Source organism: Triticum aestivum, chromosome 6D (assembly GCF_018294505.1).
Source record: "Triticum aestivum cultivar Chinese Spring chromosome 6D, IWGSC CS RefSeq v2.1, whole genome shotgun sequence".
In the NCBI taxonomy this organism is placed as follows: Eukaryota; Viridiplantae; Streptophyta; class Magnoliopsida; order Poales; family Poaceae; genus Triticum; species Triticum aestivum.
Window position 1 is genome coordinate 474,548,841 of NC_057811.1, and position 9,331 is coordinate 474,558,171.

Below are 9,331 nucleotides of genomic sequence, written 5' to 3' on the forward strand. Positions count from 1 at the left end.
ATTCCATTCCCATTTCTTGCATGGGACCTAGAAATTCACCCAAGGACACACATGTGATTTTTCAACCAACTTTGGTGCACTGGAGCATGTGATTGTAGTTCAAATTTGAACTATGCACATTAAATTCCCAGAAATTCAATTAATGTATGAAAAAGACCAAACGAACCCGGAATAATTCCAAAATTTAGCACGATACTTCAATTGGTCTAATCTACTTGTGTAAAAAAATTAAGGCAGGAGAAGGCAGTGTATGTCGTTTCGCACACGGAGGTGACACGTTCCCTCTCGGAACCACGAGCCTTCTTGAGAGAAGCTCGGGTTTGCAAGAAGCTTATACCACAGCTTGTCCCAATTCGGCCAAAAATTTTACCACAGCATGTTGGTGCCATGTCATGACACCATGCGAAGTTTCATGATTTTCAGGCGTATTTTGGATTTACAGAAATTAAAAACCAAGTTTCTCAATCTTTCCGGCCGAGCCACGACGCCCAGATGTTTGAATTTCATTCCCATTTCTTGCATGGGACCTATAAATTCACCCAATGACACACATGTGATTTTTCAACCAACTTTGGTGCACTGGAGCATGTGCTTGTAGTTCAAATTTGAATTACGCATATTAAATGCCCAGAAATTCAATTAATGTATAAAAAGGCCAAACGAACCCAAAATAATTCCAAAATTTAGCACGATACTTCTATTTGGTCTAATCTGCCTGTGTAAAAAAATTAAGGCAGGAGAAGGCAGTGTACGTATGTCGTTTCGCACACGGAGGTGACACGCCCCCCCTCGGAAACCACGAGCCTTCTTGAGAGAAGCTCCAATTCAGCCAAAAAATTTACCACAACATGTTGGTGCCATGTCATGACACCATGCCAAGTTTCATGATTTTCAGGCATGTTTTGGATTTGCATGAATTAAAAAACCAAGTTTCTCAATCTTTTCGGCCGAGCCACGACGCCCAGATGTTTGAATTTCATTCTCATTTCATGCATGGGACCTAGAAATTCACCCAAGGACACACATGTGATTTTTCAACCAACTTTGGTGCACTGGAGGATGTGCTTGTAGTTCAAATTTGAATTATGCACATTAAATGACTAGAAATTCAATTAATGTATAAGAAAGTCCAAACGAACCCGGAATAATTCCAAATTTTAACACGACACTCATATATTTCTATGTTGCCTCTGTAAAAAATCAAGGGGGGGGGGTAGCGTATATCGTTTCGCATACAAAGGTGACACGCCCCCCTCGGGAACCACGAGTCTTCTCGAGAGAAGCTCCGGTTTGCAAGAAGCTTATACAAAAAACTTGTCTAAATGTGGCCTTTTTTTACCACAACATGTTGGTGCCATGAAATGACCCCATGCCAACTTTCATGATATTCAGGCGAGTTTTGAATTTCTAGGAATTTAAAAACCAAGTTTCTCAATGTTCCCGGCCGAGCCACGACGCCCAGATGTTTGAATTTCATTCCCATTTCTTGCATGGGACCTATAAATTCACCCAAAGAGATACATGTGATTTTTCAACAAACTTTGGTGCACTGGAGCATGTGCTTGTAGTTCAAATTTTAATTATTCACATTAAATGCCTAGAAACTCAATTAATGCATAAAAATGCCAAACGAACCCGGAATAATTCCAAATTTAAACACGACACTCATGTAGTTGCATGTTCACTCTACATAAATGTTCTAGCAATTCAAACACCATACTTTCCCTGTGTAACACCATTTTGTCTTTCAAAACATAATGAAAAAAGAATCGTGTGGGATGCGATATAAAGTATCTTGGCGCACCGTCTTGTCTTGGCTACGCAGGAAGCTTCGTCGTCTACAGTCCACCACCCCCGCTTGAACCACACTTGCGCGTTAGTTTCTCGCGGCACCGAGCGAAATTTTTCTGCCACCGCGGAAATATCTATCTATTGGGAAACGTAGTAATAATTCAAAAAATTTCCTATGTGTCACCAAGATCATTCTAGAGATGCTAGCAACGAGAGAGAGGGAGTGCATCTTCATACCCTTGAAGGTCGCTAAGCGAAAGCGTTGCAAGGAACAAGGTTGATGGAGTCGTACTCGCGGCGATTCAAATCGCGGAAGATCCGATCTAGCGCTGAACGGACGACGCCTCCGCGTTCAACACACGTACAGCCCGGGGACGTCTCCTCCTTCTTGATCCAGCAAGGGGGGAGGAAAATTTGAGGGAGAGCTCCGGCAGCATGTCGACGTGGTGGCGATGGAGCTCGTGGTTCTCCGGCAGAGCTTCGCTAAGCACTATGGAGGAGGAAGAGGTGTAGGACGGGGAGGAAGGGCAGCGCCAGGGTGTGTTTGTTGGAAATATGCCCTAGAGGCAATAATAAATGGTTATTATTATGTTTCCTTGTTCATGATAATTGTCTATTGTTCATGCTATAATTGTGTTATCCGGAAATCGTAATACATGTGTGAATACATAGACCACAACGTGTCCCTAGTAAGCCTCTAGTTGACTAGCTCGTTGATCAACAGATAGTCATGGTTTCCTGACTATGGACATTGGATGTCATTGATAACGGGATCACATCATTAGGAGAATGATGTGATGGACAAGACCCAATCCTAAGCATAGCACAAAAGATCGTGTAGTTCGTTTGCTAGAGCTTTTCCAATGTCAAGTATCATTTCCTTAGACCATGAGATCGTGCAACTCCCGGATACCATAGGAGTGATTTGGGTGTACCAAACGTCACAACGTAACTGGGTGACTATAAAGGTGCACTACGGGTATCTCCGAAAGTGTCTGTTGAGTTGGCACGGGTCGAGACTGGGATTTGTCACTCCGTACGACGGAGAGGTATCTCTGGGCCCACTCGGTAATGCATCATCATAATGAGCTCAATGTGACTAAGGAGTTAGCCATGGGATCATGCATTACGGTACGAGTAAAGTGACTTGCCGGTAACGAGATTGAACAAGGTATTGGGATACCGACGATCGAATCTCGGGCAAGTAACGTACCGATTGACAAAGGGAATTGTATACGGGATTGATTGAATCCTCGACATTGTGGTTCATCCGATGAGATCATCGTGGAACATGTGGGAACCAACATGGGTATCCAGATCCCGCTGTTGGTTATTGACCGGAGAGGTGTCTCGGTCATGTCTGCATGTCTCCCGAACCCGTAGGGTCTACACACTTAAGGTTCGGTGACGCTAGGGTTGTAGAGATATTAGTATGCGGAAACCCAAAAGTTGTTCGGAGTCCCGGATGAGATCCCGGACATCACGAGGAGTTCCAGAATGGTCCGGAGGTGAAGAATTATATATAGGAAGTCCAGTTTCGGCCACCGGGAAAGTTTCGGGGGTTATCGGTATTGTACCGGGACCACCGGAAGGGTCCCGGGGGTCCACCGGGTGGGGCCACCTATCCCGGAGGGCCCCATGGGCTGAAGTGGGAAGGGAACCAGCCCTTAGCGGGCTGGGGCGCCCCCCTTGGGCCTCCCCCTGCGCCTAGGGTTGGAAACCCTAGGGGTGGGGGGCGCCCCACTTGCCTTGGGGGGCAAGCCACCCCCTTGGCCGCCGCCCCCCCTCAGATGGGATCTCCAGGGTGGCCGGCGCCCCCCCAGGACCCCTATAAATAGTGGGGAGTAGGGAGGGCAGCAAGAAACCAGCCCCTGGCGCCTCCCTCTCCACCTGCAACACCTCTCCCTCCCGCTTGCGCTTGGCGAAGCCCTGCCGGGATCCCCGCTACTTCCACCACCACGCCGTCGTGCTGCTGGATCTCCATCAACCTCTCCTCCCCCCTTGCTGGATCAAGAAGGAGGAGACGTCGCTGCTCCGTACGTGTGTTGAACGCGGAGGTGCCGTCCGTTCGGCGCTCGGTCATCGGTGATTTGGATCACGACGAGTACGACTCCATCAACCCCGTTCACTTGAACGCTTCCGCTCGCGATCTACAAGGGTATGTAGATGCACTCCTTCCCTCTCATTGCTAGTAGACTCCATAGATGGATCTTGGTGATGCGTAGAAAATTTTAAAATTCTTCTACGATCCCCAACAGTGGCATCATGAGCCAGGCCTATGCGTAGTTACTATGCACGAGTAGAACACAAAGCAGGTGTGGGCGTAGATGTTGTCAATTTTTCTTGCCACTACTAGTCTTATCTTGTTTCGGCGATATTGTGGGATGAAGCGGCCCGGACCGACCTTACACGTACGCTTACGTGAGACAGGTTCCACCGACTGACATGCACTAGTTGCATAAGGTGGCTAGCGGGTGTCTGTCTCTCCCACTTTAGTCGGAACGGATTCGATGAAAAGGGTCCTTATGAAGGGTAAATAGAAATTGGCATATCACGTTGTGGTTTTACGTAGGTAAGAAACGTTCTTGCTAGAAACCTATAAAAGCCACGTAAAAACTTGCAACAACAATTAGAGGACGTCTAACTTGTTTTTGCAGCATGTGCCTTGTGATGTGATATGGCCAGAAGATGTGATGAATGATATATGTGATGTATGAGATTGATCATATTCTTGTAATAGGAATCACGACTTGCATGTCGATGGGTATGACAACAGGCAGGAGCCATAGGAGTTGTCTTTATTTTTTGTATGACCTACGTGTCATTGAATAACGCCATGTAAATTACTTTACTTTATTGCTAAACGCGTTAGCCATCGAAGTAGAAGTAACCGTTGGCATGACAACTTCATGAAGACACAATGATGGAGATCATGGTGTCATGCCGGTGACGAAGATGATCATGGCGCCCCGAAGATGGAGATCAAAGGAGCAAAATGATAATGGCCATATCATGTCACTATTTGATTGCATGTGATGTTTATCATGTTTTGCATCTTGTTTGCTTAGAACGACGGTAGTAAGTAAGATGATCCCTTATAATAATTTCAAGAAAGTGTTCCCCCTAACTGTGCACCGTTGCGAAGGTTCATTGTTTCGAAGCACCACGTGATGATCGGGTGTGATAGATTCTAACGTTCGCATACAACGGGTGTTGACGAGCCTAGCATGTACAGACATGGCCTCGGAACACACGCAATACACTTAGGTTGACTTGACGAGCCTAGCATGTACAGACATGGCCTCGGAACACGGAAGACCGAAAGGTCGAGCATGAGTCGTATAGAAGATACGATCAACATGGAGATGTTCACCGATCTTGACTAGTCCGTCTCACGTGATGATCGGACACGGCCTAGTTAACTCGGATCATGTTTCACTTAGATGACTAGAGGGATGTCTATCTGAGTGGGAGTTCATTGGATAATTTGATTAGATGAATTTAATTATCATGAACTTAGTCTAAAATCTTTACAATATGTCTTGTAGATCAAATGGCCCACGTTGTCCTCAACTTCAACGCGTTCCTAGAGAAAACCAAGCTGAAAGATGATGGCAACAACTATACGGACTGGGTCCGGAACCTGAGGATCATCCTCATAGCTGCCAAGAAAGATTATGTCCTAGAAGCACCGCTAGGTGAAGCACCCATCCCAGAGAACCAAGACGTTATGAACGCTTGGCAATCACGTGCTGATGATTACTCCCTCGTTCAGTGCGACATGCTTTACAGCTTAGAACCGGGGCTCCAAAAGCGTTTTGAGAAACATGGAGCATATGAGATGTTCGAAGAGCTGAAAATGGTTTTCCAAGCTCATGCCCGGGTCGAGAGATATGAAGTCTCCGACAAGTTCTTCAGCTGTAAAATGGATGAAAATAGTTCTGTTAGTGAGCACATACTCAGAATGTCTAGGTTACACAACCGCTTGTCTCAGCTGGGAGTTAATCTCCCGGATGACGCGGTCATTGACAAAATCCTTCAGTCGCTTCCACCAAGCTACAAGAGCTTTGTGATGAACTTCAATATGCAGGGGATGGAAAAGACCATTCCTGAGGTATATTCAATGCTGAAATCAGCGGAGGTGGAGATCAAAAAGGAACATCAAGTGTGGTTGGTGAATAAAACCACTAAGTTCAAGAAAGGCAAGGGTAAGAAGAACTTCAAGAAGGACGGCAAGGGAGTTGCCACGCCCGGTAAGCCAGTTGCCGGGAAGAAGTCAAAGAATGGACCCAAGCCTGAGACTGAGTGCTTTTATTGCAAGGGAAGTGGTCACTGGAAGCGGAACTGCCCCAAATACTTAGCGGACAAGAAGGCCGGCTACACCAAAGGTATATGTGATATACATGTAATTGATGTGTACCTTACCAGTACTCGTAGTAGCTCCTGGGTATTTGATACCGGTGCGGTTGCTCATATTTGTAACTCAAAACAGGAACTGCGGAATAAGCGGAGACTGGCAAAGGACGAGGTGACGATGCGCGTCGGGAATGGTTCCAAGGTCGATGTGATCGCCGTCGGCACGCTGCCTCTACATTTACCTACGGGATTAGTTTTAAACCTCAATAATTGTTATTTAGTGCCAGCTTTGAGCATGAACATTGTATCTGGATCTCGTTTAATGCGAGATGGCTACTCATTTAAATCCGAGAATAATGGTTGTTCTATTTATTTGAGAGATATGTTTTATGGTCATGCCCCGCTGGTCAATGGTTTATTCTTAATGAATCTCGAACGTGATGTTACACATATTCATAGTGTGAATACCAAAAGATGTAAAGTTGATAACGATCGTCCCACATACTTGTGGCACTGCCGCCTTGGTCACATTGGTGTCAAACGCATGAAGAAGCTCCATGCAGATGTACTTTTGGAGTCTCTTGATTACGAATCATTTGACGCGTGCGAACCATGCCTCATGGGTAAGATGACCAAGACTCCGTTCTCCGGAACAATGGAGCGAGCAACCAACTTATTGGAAATCATACATACCGATGTGTGCGGTCCAATGAGTGTTGAGGCTCGCGGAGGATATCGTTATGTTCTCACTCTCACTGATGACTTAAGTAGATATGGGTATGTCTACCTAATGAAACGCAAGTCTGAAACCTTTGAAAAGTTCAAGGAATTTCAGAGTGAGGTTGAGAATCAACGTGACAGGAAAATAAAGTTCTTACAATCAGATCGTGGTGGAGAATATTTAAGTCACGAATTTGGCATGCACTTAAGGAAATGTGGAATCGTTTCAAAACTCACGCCGCCTGGAACACCTCAGCGAAACGGTGTGTCCGAACGTCGTAATCGCACTCTATTGGATATGGTGCGATCTATGATGTCTCTTACCGATCTACCGCTCTCATTTTGGGGCTATGCTTTAGAGACTGCCGCATTCACTTTAAATAGGGCTCCGTCGAAATCCGTTGAGACGACACTGTATGAATTATGGTTTGGGAAGAAACCTAACCTGTCGTTTCTAAAAGTTTGGGGATGCGATGCTTATGTCAAGAAACTTCAACCTGAAAAGCTCAAACCCAAGTCGGAAAAATGCGTCTTCATAGGATACCCTAAGGAAACCATTGGGTATACCTTCTACCTCAGATCCGAAGGCAAGATCTTTGTTGCCAAGAATGGGTCCTTTCTGGAGAAAGAGTTTCTCTCGAAAGAATTAAGTGGGAGGAAAGTGGAACTTGATGAGGTGATAGTCACCCCTTCCGAACCGGAAAGTAGCGCAGCGCGGGAAGATGTTCCTGTGGTGCCTACACCGACTGGGGAGGAAGTTAATGATGATGATCATGAAGCTTCGGATCAAGTTACTGCTGAACTTCGTAGGTCCATAAGGACACGTTCCGCACCAGAGTGGTACGGCAACCCTGTCCGGGAAATCATGTTGTTAGACAACGGTGAACCTTCGAACTATGAAGAAGCGATGGCGGGCCCGGATTCCGACAAATGGCTAGAAGCCATGAAATCCGAGATAGGATCCATGTATGAAAACGAAGTATGGACTTTGACTGACTTGCCCGATGATCGGCGAGCCATAGAAAATAAATGGATCTTTAAGAAGAAGACAGACGCGGATGGTAATGTGACCATCTATAAGGCTCAATTTGTCGCTAAGGGTTATCGACAAGTTCAAGGGGTTGACTACGATGAGACTTTCTCACCCGTAGCGAAGCTGAAGTCCGTCCGAATCATGTTAGCAATTGCCGCATTCTATGATTATGTGATATGGCAAATGGACGTCAAAACGGCATTCCTTAACGGCTTTCTTAAGGAAGAATTGTATATGATGCAGCCGGAAGGTTTTGTCGATCCTAAGAATGCTAACAAGGTATGCAAGCTCCAGCGCTCCATCTATGGGCTGGTGCAAGCATCTCGGAGTTGGAACATTCGTTTTGATGAGATGATCAAAGCGTTTGGGTTTACACAGACTTATGGAGAAGCCTGTGTTTAGAAGAAAGTGAGTGGGAGCTCTATAGCATTTCTCTTATTATATGTGGATGACATACTATTGATGGGAAATGATATAGAATTCTTGGAAAGTATAAAGGCCTATTTGAATAAGTGTTTTTCAATGAAGGACCTTGGAGAAGCTACTTATATATTAGGCATCAAGATCTATAGAGATAGATCAAGACGCCTCATTGGTCTTTCACAGAGTACGTACCTTGACAAGATATTGAAGAAGTTCAATATGGATCAGTCCAAGAAGGGGTTCTTGCCTGTATTGCAAGGTGTGCAATTGAGCACGGCTCAATGCCCGACCACGACAGAAGATAGAGAAAAGATGAGTGTCATCCCCTATGCCTCGGCCATAGGGTCTATTATGTATGCCATGCTGTGTACCAAACCTGATGTAAACCTTGCCGTAAGTTTGGTAGGAAGGTACCAAAGTAATCCCGGCATGGAACACTGGACAGCGGTCAAGAATATCCTAAAGTACCTGAAGAGGACTAAGGATATGTTTCTTGTTTATGGAGGTGACGAAGAGCTCGTCGTAAAGGGTTACGTCGATGCTAGCTTCGACACAGATCTGGATGACTCGAAGTCACAAACCGGATACGTGTATATTTTGAATGGAGGGGCAGTAAGCTGGTGCAGTTGCAAGCAAAGCGTCGTGGCGGGATCTACATGTGAAGCGGAGTACATGGCAGCCTCAGAGGCAGCGCAAGAAGCAATCTGGATGAAGGAGTTCATTACCGACCTAGGGGTGTTTCCCAATGCGTCGGGCCCGATGACTCTCTTCTGTGATAACACTGGAGCTATTGCCCTTGCCAAGGAGCCCAGGTTTCACAGGAAGACCAGGCATATCAAGCGTCGCTTCAACTCCATTCATGAAAGTGTTCGAAATGGACACATAGATATTTGTAAAGTACATACGGACCTGAATGTAGCAGATCCGTTGACTAAACCTCTCCCTAGAGCAAAACATGATCAACACCAGAACTCTATGGGTGTTCGATTCATCACAATGTAACTAGAT